Source organism: Adiantum capillus-veneris, chromosome 4 (assembly GCF_014529385.1).
Source record: "Adiantum capillus-veneris isolate H3 chromosome 4, ASM1452938v2, whole genome shotgun sequence".
NCBI lineage: Eukaryota > Viridiplantae > Streptophyta > Polypodiopsida > Polypodiales > Pteridaceae > Adiantum > Adiantum capillus-veneris.
The window spans coordinates 63,372,583-63,389,012 of record NC_140934.1 but is presented as its reverse complement, the minus strand read 5'-3'; positions in this window follow the sequence as shown (position 1 = coordinate 63,389,012).

Here is a 16,430-nt window from a genome sequence, read left to right as displayed (position 1 = left end):
ACAACAGGAAAGAAGAAAGAGCCAACAAAAGGTAAGACAAAAGGCCCAACTTATAAACTACAATTTGATATTGAGGTTGCTACAGATTTAAAGAAAGTCTTGGAGGAAAGGATCTTGAATACCAAGATTGAGTTTACTCTGGGAGAAGTTCTTGGCATTGCAAAGCGTGAATTCCATGAGGAGATCATTGACATCATCAAGAGGAAGAGGCAAACCCTTGATGAAGTTTCTCGTCCACAGGTTGAAGGGGAAACCTCAAAGACACAAGGGGCATTTGCAAAATAAGGAGAATGATGGAGCTGTGGTAGGATGCTACCAATCTAGTGGGAGAGTGAAGCAAGTGCATTTCTCAAATGATGATGAAGAAGTTGAAGATATTCCTAGGAGTTACTATTCACGAAATCATTGGGCAAGGGCTACTACAGAAACTTTGGTCAAGGTAGGTGATCTTGAAGAGACATTTGTTGCCTTGATTGACCATGGTTCACAAATAAACATAATGTCAAAGAGTGTCTAAAACAAGTGAAAATGCCGATGGACACAGATCATGGCTGGATGGTAAAAGTGGCAAACAATTCATCCGGTGAATTGTATGCAGCATGTCTAGGTGTGAAGGTAACAATAGGTGATGTAAAGATTGACCAAAACTTCTTTGTACAGGATACATCTTCATATCATCTCATCCTTGGACAGCCCTACATTGTGGGAGTTCGAATGGAAACAAAGGTAATGGATGATGGTTCAACATATGCTAGGATACGTAGCAAAGATGGTAAACGAGCTGTCCAATTTCTCACAGTTTGTGTAAACCATGAAAGAAATCGTGACAACCTCAGAGAACATCCTCTACCAAAGGTGAGCAAAGAGTTTCATGATCATAGAGAAATGATGGGTTTGGCCAAGTACCATTGTAAAGCGGGATTGCAGTGGTACAGAAAGAAAAAGGGTCTCGCCTGATTTAAAAATAGGTGAAGCGTTTTCAATGAGCTCCTTGGTAACAAAGAATGGATCAGTATGTTTTACAAAACTTGAAGATTTGAAGAGATGTGAGAGGCAATATGTGCATAATGCACAAATAGGCATGAAAAAGAGTGGGTTGCTAGAGCCTACTGAAAATGTTTTGGGTTTGTGTGAACAAGTTTCTTTTGTAGATACTATGGGTGAGCTTGATGCTATAATGGGGTCTAATTTGCATCTTGAAAATGAAGTTGTGGAAGTTTGCTCTATGGAAATGTATCAAGTAATAGAAGCCTTTAAAGAAAGCCAAACAGTTGGCCCAGAATTCCATGTTGAAACTAAATACAAGAGTGTAGCAAAGAAGGTGAAACCAGTAGCTTCACCCTTACCACCCAACAACAGGGAAAAGATTGAGCAGGCTTCTTTACAACCAAGTTTGAGGAATCCTAAAAAGATTGGGCATACCTTCACAAAGGAGTCTTTCTAAGACTTGCAGATTGGTCGCAAGGAGTTTCTAACACAGGAGGAGACAAAGTGCTTCAAAGAAATGCTTCCAAAGCATGGTAAGGCTTTTGCATTTGAGCCACATGAGATAGGATGTGTTGATCCTTCTATTGTAGCTCCTATGGTGATTTTCACAATACCTCATGTGCCTTGGAATCTATGGCCTATTCCGGTTCCAAAGGCTCATTTGCCAAAGTTAGTAGAGCTACTGAATGAGAAAATCAAAGTGGGAATCTTGGAGCCTTCTTGTGCTCCATACTCAAACGGGTGGTTCACAGTTCCGAAGAAGAATGGTTCTCTACGATTCATCCAAGATATGCAACAAGTGAACAAGGTGACAATTAGAAATGTAGGTACAAGTCCAATTGTGGATGAGTTTGCAGAGGCATTTGCAGGGAGGACAATCTACTCAATGGGGGATCTCTACTCAGGGTATGATCAATTTTAGCTTGCAATCGAAAGCAGAGACTTGACAACCATGAGGACACCTTTGGGTTTGGTAAGGATGTGTACCTTGCCACAGGGAGCAACCAACTCGGTTGCGCATATGATGAATGGGATGAATAAGGTCTTACGTGACTTTATTCCTCAAATCACAATACCTTTCATTGATGATTTGCCTATCAAAGGATGTGAAGAAAGTGACAAAGATGAAGCTTTGGATCTCAAGGGATGTCGCAGGTTTGTGGTAAATCACATAAATGATTATGATAAAATTTTGTCTAGGTTGGAAGAAGTGAATCTTACATTGTCAGGAAAAAAGTCTATGTTTGGTGTCAATGAAGTGTTTATTGTGGGGCACATGTGCGGGCCATATGGTAGGAAACCTTGTCCAACAAAGGTAGATGCCATCCAAAGAATGAAAGAAATGTGCACTAGCATCACTGAGGTTAGAAGGTTTCTGGGAGCATGTGTCTTCTATGTTATTTGGATTCCACATTATGCACATGTAGCTGATCCTCTTTATCAGCTGTTTAGAAAGAATCAGAAGTTTAAATGGACAGAAGCACATGTAAAATCCATGAAAAAGCTAAAGGAGTTGCTCCAGTCAGCAACAACTTTGAGAAAGGTAGACTATGAGTGTCAAAGGCCAGTAATTGTGACAGTAGACACTAGTCCTACAGGGATTGGATGGGCAATAGGGCAAGATGACAAAGAAGGACACAGGTATGTGGTAAGATTTGGAGAAAAGGTGCTAAGTGCCCGCCAAAGAAACTATCCACAGATAAAGAGAGAGTTATGGGGTATGGTTACAACCTTGAAAAGTGGGAAAGAGTACCTAACTGGTGCATGTGTGGTTGTAGAAACAGATTGTCTACCACTTCTTGGGATGATTACAAGTTGCTCAACTCCAGACATTTCTATGTTGCGGTAGATTGCCTACATTAAGTCCTTAAATCCTGAGTTTAAGCACATTGCAGGTAAAGACAATACAGTGGCAGATATGCTATCAAGGGCAAGGTATGAAGATGAGTCACAAATGATTGATGAGGGAGATGATGTAGGTACAAAGTTCTATTCTCTCTCTCATGTCAAAGGTAACAATGTCTGCATGAATAATTCACTTGAATTTTTCTTGAAAGATCTTTATGAAGGTGATTGGCTTTCTATTGGAAGCTACTTGAGTACTCTAACAAAACAGGATGATTGGTCTGAACAAGAATTCAGGAGGATACGCAGGAAAGCATATGGGTACTTTTTGAGGGATGGTTACTTGTGGAAGCATCCTAAACAAAAGGGTGCTACACCACAACGGGTTATATGTAAAAAAGAGACTCAAGTAAAGCTCATGCAAGAGTTTCATGAGAGTCTATGGGTTGGACACAGGGGTGTGTGGGAAACCTTCTCCAAGTTGAAAGAAAAATACTGGTGGAAGGGTATGTATAAAGATGTATCTCCATTTGTAGAGTCATGTGTAACTTGTCAAATGTATTCAAATGTCCGACATCGTGATGGATTGCACCCTACATATCCACTAGCCATGCACTATAAATGGGTTGTGGATCTAGTCACAATGCCTCTAGGACTCTGGCAGATGAGATACTTGGTTCTTGCACGAGAGGACCTAACTAACTAGGTTGAAGGAAGAGCATTAAGAGCTAAAACCACAGAAGCTGTGTGCAAATTCCTTCTTGATGAGGTGATTTGTCGTTATGGTTGTGTGGGAAAAATCACTGCAAATAGAGGTGAACTGGATGCCGAAGAAGCAAGGGAGTTCTTTTCTAGATTAGGAATCAAGCTTTCTCTTACCACAGCCTACAACCCTGAAGGCAATGGAAAGAGTGAAAGAGGGCATCCTCCTATCATCAAAGCTTTGGCCAAGGCTTGTGAAGGAAGAGTTCGTGAGTGGCCAAAACTGTTACCATATGCTTTATGGGCTGATCATACAATACATAGCTCAGTAACTGGCTACATGCATGTGGAGCTAATGTATGGTCAAAAGCCAGTGATGCCGATTGAAGATACAATTCCCACATGGAATGTACTACCTTGGCAAGAGGGGCTTAGCAGGGAAGATCTCCTTGCACTGCGTATAAGGCAGCTAGAGAGAAGACCTGGAGACATTGAAGCTGCAAAAGAACGACTCAAAAATGCAAGGTTGAAAAACAAGGAATACTTTGATAAGCGACATCGACTCAGGAGCAAAGCAATTGACAAAGGTGACTGGGTTTTGGTGTATGATAGTAGCCTTGATAACCAGCACACAGTCATGCGTAAGTTTTCAAAAAGATGGTTTGGACCGTATGTTGTAGAGCATGTGCATGAAAATGCTACTTACAGCTTGTTTGAACTAGATGGTACAAAAGTAAAGATTCCCATTGCAGAAAAAGGATCAAAATGTTTAAGAGAAGAGGAGACAATGATCCAGAAGATGTTGATGAGGAAGAAGAGCAAAACACAGATAAAGATCAAAGTGAAGATGAAGATTTGGAATCATCCAGTGAAGAAGAAAGCAAGGAAGATGTACAACAGGGCTGATCTTACAAAGAAATAATGTGGCACATACCGGAGGATGTGCAGGTTTAGAGGGGGTGGATGTCGTGCTGTGACACGTACATAGTGGGAACGCATGCTACAAGATCTATCTTCTAACTTTTTAGATACATAATTATCTTTCCTATACTGTTCATATGCATATTTAAGTATAATAATAAGTCTTCTATCTCATCGTATTATTTCTCTCAAGGGTAACCTATCCTGACTTTACCATCAGAAAATACTATGGGAAAAGCATCAATAGCTCCGCCTCTTTAACTTGGGGCAAAAAGCATTGATTCTTTATTTCTACTATTTCACTATCATCTCACACCCTAGCTAGATCCTATATCTAGGGTAAACTCCAATATATATATATTCTATGTATTTTTTATACTTTTCTTTTATTTCTTTTTAAATAGCTACTAGGAGGGAATCAAATCCTAGTGGGACACTAGGTGGCATGATTTCAAAGATACACTTATTTTAATGCATTATTGCAAGCATGATTACAAAAATTTGTCAAGGAGCAATGTCATGCTTTCATATGGCATGAGGTGTCCTTTGGAATTAAATGAAAGTCTAGGCTAAGGGGACCACGGGAAGACTTTTGCTGCCAAAAATGGACCCTATTTTGATGAATTTTTTACACAAGGTTCCAACCCAAATTGGAAAATGATTTTAAAATGAAAATCGTAACTAATGAGTTGAAGTTTCTGCCCATATTTTTAGTTTTTTATTTGGAGCCATGTTTGAGGAGATATGATCAAAATATTGGACCCTAGTCTGCCCACATCATGCAGGGACAGCTCATTTCCAACTTTTCCAATTCCTATTCACACTGGCTCCTCTCTTCTTGTGTAAACCCTTGGGGGTTCCCTTCACCTATAAAAGGGGACCTCTTCTTCCTTGAAAAGGAACTCAAGCATTCAAGCCATTGATGAGAGGAATTCTTGAGGGAGTGAGTAGTAATGCCTAATTGTACTTAGCCCCATTAACATAAGCCCAAGCCTACACTTTCTCCTAGAGGAAGACTAGCCATTCTTGTACGCTATCCTTGGAAGATCAACTCTAATCAAAGAAGGTGTTGTACTTGGCGTATCAATCAACGTTGAATTCTCCCCTCTTCTTCTCTCTCCCATCAATAACGGTGCCAAAGGGTTTCAAGTAAGATGTGTTGATTTCTTGTTGTTTTCATTTTCATCTCTAATCCAACATATATATATGTATCTAATCTCATCTCCTTAACCAAACCTATCTCTCTCATTCTTAGTAATTCATCCTCTCTAGGTTCTCTTTGCTACAGGTACATCTCTCCCCGCAGTATCCTTATTGCCTACGGGCAAGAATAGGGCTTGGGAGGGAAACTTCTCATCTCTGCACTTCTCTCATATCTACATTTCTCACATACTATCCTAGATGAATAACCCACATGATGATCATTTCTATCGCTTTCACTCTGTACGATATATTAGAATTAACGTTTGGATTAGCCGTAAAATACACTTTCAACAATGTATAGTGTTTCTCTTCGACCTTGAAAGGCTCAATGAAATACTTCTATCACCGGATCCCATCATACTACCTCTCATAGACTATAATTTTTCTTTTGATGTAAGCGTAGTTATCTTGCTATGAACCAAGAGGATTTGTACACACAATTAATCCCAATCACTAGACAAAATATATATATTATGGTAAGCACAAAACTACAATTCCAAAGAACAATTCGTAGCCTATTTGGTCAGCCAAGATTGAATGCCATTAACTCATCCATTAACCCTTTCATATTACCCATGATACGATATGACCATAGCCTTGATGTTTTCATCTTCGTATTTTTTTGACATTCTCTTTTGTGTTCTTTCTTTGTGTGTGTGAGTGCAAGAGAGAAAGAGTGAGTCTTGTTTGATTGCACTTCTTTCCAAACCCTAGTCTTCATGGCATCTGTCATAAAATCTAATATCTAACTAACCCAAATGATTTTCTCATATTAAATTGATCACTTAATGTGGGAGAATAAACGGGAACAAGTGTTAAGATATAGGTATGTGCTTTTAGATCTATCTCAACACGGGGCCAATGTAAAGGGGCCCAAAAGGGAGATGGTCTATCAAAGAGCAAGGCTAACCATTGGAGCATAAGACCTTAGGGTTAGCTTCATTGAAGACCTCCAATAAATGTGTGTAAAAGTCCTTTTGACCTTAAGTAAGCTAGGGCTGAGCTTGAGGTGGGAACCCGGCCCAAGCTCGAGGTGCTTGTCCTGCTTGAGGTGCTTGTCATGCTTGAGGTGTTTTTCATGCTTGAGGTGCTTGATTAAGATGCTTGAGGTGCTTGACTGGCTCCATGCTTGAGGTGCTTGACTTGCTGCATGATTAAAGTACTTGAGGTGCCTTGAGAAGCTTGCCTGAGATGCTTGTGGGAACCCCCCTAGTTCAAGTGCTTTGTCATGCTTGGTGAGTAAGGTGCTTGATCACCTAAAAGTCAAAAGCATTCCTACAAGAGGGGGGGCGAGCCCTTTTCCTAGGGCCTAGAGAGAGAACACCCACTCACACACACAAGGGAAGCCCATCTTGAAGAGGCAGCAAGGACACATGTCAGGCCCCTACCCATGTTACCTTCATGTGTTGCTTGAAGCCTATTGGCTAGGATTCAAAGGGGTCCAATGATAAATTACATGAATTATCTAATTGTTTTAGCATTTATCAAGTCCTCTCTCTCAAAGGGGAAAGGGGGACACTTGTCCCAAGGCTACCCATGTTGCTTGTAATGGCTCCTGCTTGTGATTGGCTAGGCCTGGAGGGGTCCAATGAGCTTCAGGCATGAGCTACAAGGGGGGGTCGACCCAAGCAAGCTAGGGGGGTGCCTAGGGGGTATACTCACCCACACACACTCACAAGCACTCTCATTGTGTGATATGCAAAGTGCAAGAGCTCCCTCTCCAAGCAAGTAGAGGTTGAGAGCCTACACCAACACTCTTGGCTATGGAGTGCAAATCCAACCAAGAGCCATGCTTCAATGCTTAAGCTTTCCATCTCCTTCTTCTTCATTACTATGCTATTATGTATGCTAGCAACAAGAGTATGATAAGTGAGGAACTAATTCTTTCTCCCACGAAATGTTTCTTCTTCCTCTTCCCTACCCTCATTCCCTGCTAGCTCTCTCCACCTTCGAAGGTGTTTGAGGTCTTGGGACTGAGGCTTGGGATAGTTAAAGCTTTCTTCAAGTTTATGTTATGTTTGTGGTGCATGAAGCCTTCCATCTTCATGGCATCACCTAGGTCACAAGGAACACAAAGACTGTATTGTAACAAGTCTCTCTTTATGGGAGAAATCATAATACAAATGCCTATTGGAGGGGGGACCGGCTCCACATAAATCCGGTCCTCAATTGTTGTCATGTTCTCTAAACTCTCTCTCTTGCAAAAGTATTGTCTATGCCAAGTTAACTAATTGCTATGATTATGTTGCTATCTTCAATTATGTCTACCCGCTATGCTCACAAAATCATTTCTTGAAAGTACTCTCATTAAATTCCGCTATTCTCAAATTGAATAGGCAAATTCCATTACAGCATCTATGGTTTAACTCCTTCATATAGTTTTTGTTGAGTTCTCTCACAAACTCTCACAGCCATAAGCCCGGTGCTTTCCTGGCAAGACCGCAAATTTCTCGACAACGTGGTCCCTCCGTCTCCCTTGCATCAAAAGATTCAAGGGTTTTCCAGCGCCAACAATCACCCCGTCTCCAAAACAAAAGGGTAAATCCTCCAAAGTCTTTCTATACCTCACTCTCATCTCATGAGCCAGGAACTAGAAACAGCAGCATGGATTCTATTTCGTCTACTGAGTGAAGTGGCAGAGCTTGTCATCGACAAGGTCTTTGACATAGGTTTTGCTTGGCGGAAAGACAAAGACCCTCCACCTTCAAGGGCTGTTGCTTGTGAATCAAGGCTATGATGACGACTTTACAGCTTGCTATGTATCCATCCAACTTGGATTAATACAAGTGGTAAGACTCACCACCTACCTCATCACACCAGTGTATACACTAGATGGCACTCTATCTTGCAGGAAAGTGAAGTTGCTCAAAGAGAGAGAGTTCAAGATTTTCCAAGAGCTTGCTAGAGGGGCAGTCCTAGAGCTAGAAGATGAAGACAACCTTGTCCGGTGGTACTATAAATTTGACCTCGACTACCAAGAGCTCTACACCTCCGACTATAACCTTCCACCACGAAGGAGAGAGCCTTTCCGAATTATCATGTGATGGACCCAGCGCATCAGCCTTTTGCAAGGAACCAAACTTACGGACCACAACGAATTCAATCAATCAAAGTAATCTTGGACCGCAAGATGTTTTTCAGCAGATCATTACAACCATGTTTGGTAGAGAATGACTGCAAAAGATAAACACCTCTTCTCTACCCTTTATCCTCCCTATGATTAATCATGAAGTGTCTTTTGATGTAGTTATTTTCATCCTTGTATAGTATGTTTTCCATCCACCGAGCACCCATGTATTGAATCTCTATAAAAATAAAAAATAAAAAATCTAAGTCGAGTTAATTTTCTCACTCTCACAATGGCAAGTGTAGCATTTCCAACCTTTACTGGTAAGGTGGGTGAGGATGCTGCAGACTTTCTAGAAAACTTGGAAATAGCATGTGTCATCTCTGTGAGAGATGATGATGCTTCGCGCTTGTGCATCTTCCCACTTCTAATGAAGGTGGAGGCAAGATCATGGTACAATGCCTTGGCACAAGCAACCAAGGAACGGTGGGACTTATTAAGAGCAGCCTTTGTCAAGCGTTTTGGAGAGGGCACAACATCAGAGAAGTTATGGAAATTGTTGACAGAGTTGAAGCAGGGCAGTATGCTGGAATACGCATCATATGAGTCAAAGTTTGTAGATTTATGTATGGGTTGCATCTCTAAGAGAGGATGAGGGGGCACTTGATTTCCTAAAGAAGGATCGGTTTGTGGCTGGCCAACTCTTAAAGAGAAGGTGAACGGAAGGTTTCCTACTACGTATGAGCTAGTAGTTGAAGTGGCCCGCCTTAAAGACAAGAAGTTACGCCTACAAGCCAGGAATATTGATGAAGAGGAAGCCGTTAGGACCTGACCACCTCTAGCACCACCTACAACAGCCGCCCAGAGGATTCAACCACAAGAACCAATTGAAGATCAGCAAGACCTGCTCAACTGAATCAGCAATCAACTTGAGAATCTTTCAGTCTATTTGATACAACAAGGGCATGCACACAATCGCAACAAAGAGCAAGGAAGAGGACAAGGAAGGCAAAACCAAGAATACCACTGCTACAATTGTGGGGAGGATGGTCATGGCATGTACTACTGTCCACACCCAAGGAGGCAGAATTTCAACAGAGAAGCCATGCAAAACCAAGTTTCGCCATCGAGAGCAGGACCACCACCACTGAGGGCACCACAACAAGCACCACCCGTGCAAATCCTACAACCACCCATTCAACCACATCCACCACCACCACAACCTCTCATTCCACCCTTACCCCCACCACCAATTGGCAATCGAACAGTAAGCGTCATCAGTCTTGAAGGTCGAGGAAAGGAGAAAGTGGAGGAGGATAAGACCAAGGTTAAAGCAGTAGATGCCATAGGGATAAAACGCGCTACGCAAGGTGAATCTTCCCAAAAGGAAGAAAAGATGAAGACTAAAGGGGAATCTAGCAAAAAGCCGTCCAAGTCACGACGTAAAATTGACATTGTAGATTTCTCTTTGGGTGAATGTTCTAAACCATATGATTTGGTTCAAAATGTTTCTGTGCAAGGCCCAAAAATCACATGGCCCCAATTACTCCACCTAGCACCTAGGGTGAGGAGACAATGGACAAAGATGGTTAGCGCTAGACGACCAAAGCCAAAGATAGCTGGGGCTATCTCTGGGAGGAATCTAGATGACATACTACCAGTGATGGATGCTTACATCAAAGGGCAACACATCTCCAATATCTACATCGATGGTGGCGCACAAATATGCATCATGAGTGAAAAAATGATGCACCGTTTGGGTTTAGAGGTGAGTTGGCCGGCACCATGCCAAGCCAAAATGGCAAATAATTTAAAAGTTCAATGTGTTTGTGTCAAAAATGCAGTTAGGATAAAGGCATTCAACATCGAGGTAGACGTGGACGTCTTTGTCATGCCACACAAAGGGGAGGGCTACTCTATGATTCTAGGGAGGCCTTGGCTTATGGCTATGAGAGCTAAGCAGGACTGGGACACCGGCATAATCCAGATGAAGGATGCAAAAGGGAGGCCAATACTTTAAGACATGAAGATAGGTCGGCAATGTGACATGGATCTAGAAACCTCTATGGATGAGTTTTCTAGTGGTGACTCTTCAACCACTTCAGAGGAGGAGTCAACAGGGAGTGAAGGAAGTGATAGCTCCATTGAGGTAATGGGCCTCACATTCAACCACAACAAGGTGGACCCTTCAAATTTGCAACCACAGGTGAAAGTGGTGAAGACACTTCAACTACCCCTATGGCACGAGATTGGTGGAAGACGACCAAAAGCTATATTGACGACCACTTGGCAAGTCATTTCAAGAGAAAGACTCATGCAGAGAAATGCAATTGAGGTCTACTGGCACTTTAGGTTTTCCTTTCTAATTGTAAAAATTGTGTGTAACATTAATTTGGGAATCTCTTTAAGTTGGGTTGCGACAAGAGTGGAAGGATTGACATCAACAACCAGTGGAATCAATCTAGGACACACCAATCAAGGAAGAATGGTTTTGCATACTAGTGGGAACATGGAGTCATTTTTCAAAATGTGGTTTGTAGTTTATCTTTTGTACATGGTGGGCTCTCTTGTGCAATAGGCATCAACCATGCAATCTATCCATGTGGGCAACAGGTCTCTATCAATTTGGCATGAAGAAGGACAAGCAAGATATGAGGATTATGGTTTCTTACTCCCTTTTGGCTATGTGTCTGGACGAGGAAGCCATGCATGGTCCCACTTTGGAATACTTTCAAGGACTGATCAAGTTCTTTCCATACCTTCTATCACTTATGCAAGAGTTAATTCTTGTGCAGCTTGTGGACCCAAGAATCATTTTAAGTGTGATCTTATGAAGAAGGCATTATTGCATACAATGGATTTACGCATAGTGTGGGACCCAGGTGGACACCGAAAAAAACTTTGGGGAGCCTCATGCTTCCAAGGGATCCATTATTCCCTACAAGGATCTACCAGCCACCAAGGAGAAATCCTACTCTATTTCAACATGCTCAAGTACAGAGCTAGAGGCATGAATACCTCTAGCCTTAGGGGGAGGGCTAATGAGGCAAGCTTTTCCATGCATGGGAACCCCCCATATTTTTTTTCTCTTTTACCAAAAATATTTCCTATTATATAAGTTACTTTTGATTTTTTCTTCCCTTTTTCACAAACGTTTTAGCCTTTATTAAATAAATAAGACTTATGCTAAATCAATCACGATGTACAATAAATAAGTAAGCTTTCTTTGTTGATCTCTCTTTTGACCTTAAATATTAAATATATATATTCCAAATTACATTATATATTTTATTATTTTCTAATATATTTTTCATGCATATATATATTAATCCACCCTACCAAATATTTTATTCACTAGTTTTCATTTTCAAATTTCAATAATATCTCCATCTAGATGATTGCCAATCTTTTCAAAACTCTAGGTCATGTTTTCATACACATGAAGGAGCTCACACTTGAAAGCAAGAGAGAAGTCCACTCAAAGGGGACCACCAAAAGACCTTTGCAGCCACAAATAATACATTATTTGGCTGAATTTTTTAAGTAGAGAAGAACCCCGAATCTGAAGGAGCGTTCAACATGAAAGATGTAGCTCGTGATCTCAACTTTTAGCTCAATTTTCTTCAGAATTTTTGGAGTTATGAACACGGAGATATGATTTTTGTAGTGGACCCCAGTTTTCTCGTGTAATGGTGACACAAGCCATCCCCAATTTTCTTCCCTCTAGAATGGCTATGGTTCTACAAGTCTTCAAGCATGATTACAAGAGACAAGGCTCTTTTAATGAGGTCTTGGCAAGTCTAGAGTGATTCTATCACCATTTTTGGAGGATCCATCCTCATCAACAACTATCCACCTTTGACAATCTCTCTTGTAAATTTCTTACCTCCCTCTTCTCTCCCTAATAAGCTTAAGTCTAGCCAAAGCTAGACTATTGTAAATATCTCCTATCCTCTACATCCTACCCACATTCACTCTTCTTCTCTCTCTATTGACTTTGGTATTTTAAATAATGAGGAGAAAAGATGGGAGCCACAGTCACATGCACCCCATTTTCCTAGTCACCAAAGTGGGACACTCACCTCAAATAGAAATATTGCTAAATCCTCCCCTCCTTCCCTATATAAGGAGGCCATGAGAGCTCACTTAAAAACACACACACACACACACACACACCTATCCATACACACTCTTGTGCTACATGCTTGTAGCATGAACCCTAATCACATAATCATAACACCATCACCATGCACAAAAGATGAGCACCACACCTCCACACCACTTGTAATTAAGGGTTGAAGGCACAATTTCAAGAAGAAGAAGGGGGGACACACTCATGATATTCCTCGCCATCAACTCCCATCTCTCCATTATGCCTCCTACAATCTTGTCCCCTTCTCAGTTTCCTGCCATACGCTACCTATTGTATTCATCTTTTGCAAGCAATCAACACACTCCATCTCGGTGCCATACTTTGTGTCGCTTTGGATACATCTCATTGTGAGTATGGTATATGCTTGTTCCTTGCCTTTTTTTTTCTGCTTATGTAAAGGTGTGCGGATTCGCCACCATACACACACAGTCTCTCTCTCCCTCTCATATTCTATCATCTTGCTACTTCCATCTTGAGGTGTGCGGATTCGCCACCTCTTGTATGATAAGTGAGCATACTCGCAAGTTTCCCCTACCTCATTATCTTCCTTACTAACATGCACGAGTAGCAAGCCCATTCTCACTCATTCACCACTCCTCTCACCTTATTCTCCGACCACCCCATTCCACATTACTAATCGAAGTCAGATTGAAGCTGGTATAGCTTGGCCTACACCAAAATATATACGAGAAGTACGTGGATTTCTTGGTTTAACAGTATGGTATTGTACATTTATTCAAGGCTATGCTAAGATTGCATCTTCATTGACTAATACACTTAAGAAGGCTAAAGTGTTTACCTGGGATGAACGTGTGCGAGCTAGTTTTGAGAAACTCAAAGAAGATTTGATGAATGCTCCAACAATACAGATTCCAAACTTCTCTAAGACATTCATTGTGCTCACTGATGCAAGTGGACAAGCAATCGGTGGCGTTCTGTCCCAAGAAGGAAAACCAGTAGGTTATGAATCTTGTAAGTTACATATACATGAGTTAAATTATCCTACACATGACTTTGAATTATTGGCCGCTGTGCATGCTGTAAAGTATGGGGACATTATCTTCTTGGAAGGAGATTTGAACTACATATCGACCATAAAAGCCTGAAGTGGATCTCACCCAACCTGACCTTAATATGCGGCAACAAATATGAATGGAGTTGTTATGCAAATTTATGATTTTGGAATCAAATATAAACCTGGGAAGGAAAATCTTGTGGCCGATGCCTTAAGCAGGAAGATCACTGTAGCGGCTATCACAACCTCTATAGGATGACCTAAACATAAAATATTAGTTTTAGTTTCCGTCAAATTTAAAAATGACCACTCGAAGGTAAAACGAGACCAAACGATATATGCACACACACACACACACACACACACACACACATATATATATATATATATATATATATATATATATATATATATATATATATATATATATATATATATATATATATATATATATATATATTTACGGGAATAATTTTTATAAGAAGCGGTACCGTAAATATGCCAGGGTAGCACGAGAAGGTCATAATTATGTCAGGACATCACGGTGTGGCACAGTCTAGCCACGGTTTCATTAGTTGGTCGGATACTGTTCAATTGGTCAGTTTTCTTGTAAAAATTGAATGGTAAGTGGGAGAGTTGACCACCAAAAGCAAAGGCATATTTTTAGAAAATTTCCAAAAAGCATGGAGCTATTACTAGCTAAGAAGGGGGCCCTAGTAGGTGGCTTAGGGCTTACTTCAGCCTTTTGCAGTGCCTATAAAATCACCTGCAAGCCTCAGTTTTCAGTGCCATCTATTGCATCTACTACTGCAAGGCTATATGTATCTATTATACGGAGTGGTGCAAGCTGTTCATCACCATCTCCGTAAGCTCTTCTCTCTTGTATACGGGAAGTATAATAGGAAGAAGAAGAAGGAGGAGGAGGAGGATATTCTCACTCTACTTGCTTACTATCTCCTCTCTCATTTCACGATGTACGTGCTCTCTGGAAGCTCTCATGGTGAATACCTCTACATAACTCTCATCACCACTCTCTTGTAAAAAATAAAGAATCCTTTTGACAGTCCCTAATCGATTGTAAAGCACAGTGAGAAGCTCTAAACTCCATAGTCATCATCATCTCTCTCGCTATGTTGTTTTTCTGAGTAGTTACCCTCTCGGTGATTGTTTTTTTATATACGAGTGCATGTATGGAATTATTGAGTACGTATGAAGTTTCCCCATGATTATTTCATCATGTTTAACATGTTGATATATGCATGATGTATTTATGATCACATACGTGCGTAAAAAGGACTTTCGTTCACGTCATAAAGAAGGTAGGAACACTATTTTGGTCATAACTCACAAACCGTTATGAATCAATCCGAACCCTTTATATTAGAAATAAAGAACATCATTTAGAACATTTTCTTTTAAGATTTCATGTGAAAATTGCACACGAGATAAGAGATATGATCAAAAAATCGCTTGCTGCCCACTGCATTGTCAAAATTTTGGACCCCAAGCTCCTTGGAGAACCACTATATTGATTCACCGGATGGAAAAAACCACTTAAACAATTGAAAATATTGATAAAACTTGATGATAAATGTATTAAGGTCTTTGTTATCACCTTGGGTATGCGAGTTATTAAACCTTCCATAATCGATTTTACCTACGCGTGTAGGGGTGCTACCTAGGGGGAGTACCAAATGACGTCGTGAGTTAACCGAGCCGCTTATATATGAGTTATGTTTTTTTTGGTGAGTTGATTTCATTTATTAGATGCCCATAAATATATGTGAGGGTATATGGTTAAGTCAACCCGAACCGCCGCCTAGGCAGATATCATTAATTTAAATTGGCTTTTTTGGGTTACCGTTTGTTGTGTGTGAGTATCATATGGGTAAAGTAATGTGATAGAATGCTAGTCTATATTATGGATTTTAACTTGATGCATTGTTTTGAGGTCAAATACTTTCATTTGTATGTTATGTATTCTCCCAAAACTGTAAAAAGTTATTTTTTGCATATGGTTGAAGTTATGGTTTATGGTTGACCTAAAGATCGGAGTTGTTTTGCATCAGGTTTATGGTGATGGAATGTTATCATATGATGTATGGAACCTTATGGATTGATGTGGATGCCTCATGTGCATGGGTATAATTGCTTTCCACCTTTCTAGGTCAAAACTAGCCATATATGCTAGAGGGGTGAAGTGCAGATATAATGCATCAACTTTGCATGGTTAGATGTTGTCAAAATTGGATTGTATATCATGTTTAAATTTTGTTCATACTTATTTTATGCATGAAAATCTCACGTCTTAGAGTCCTATGTGTGTGGACTGCGATTGACTCCAAGGGATATGTGAGACTCCAAGTGTGGGAGTCAACATTCATTGTGAATATGATTGGTGGTTAAGGGCTGAGATTCCCTCATGGATTATGGTTGTGATTTTTGTGGTGGAAGCTAGTGTGGTTCTTGGTTTTTTTCTAGATATGGTTATGCTGCTCAAATTTTTACATCCATGTTATGTTCTAAAGTGGTTACGC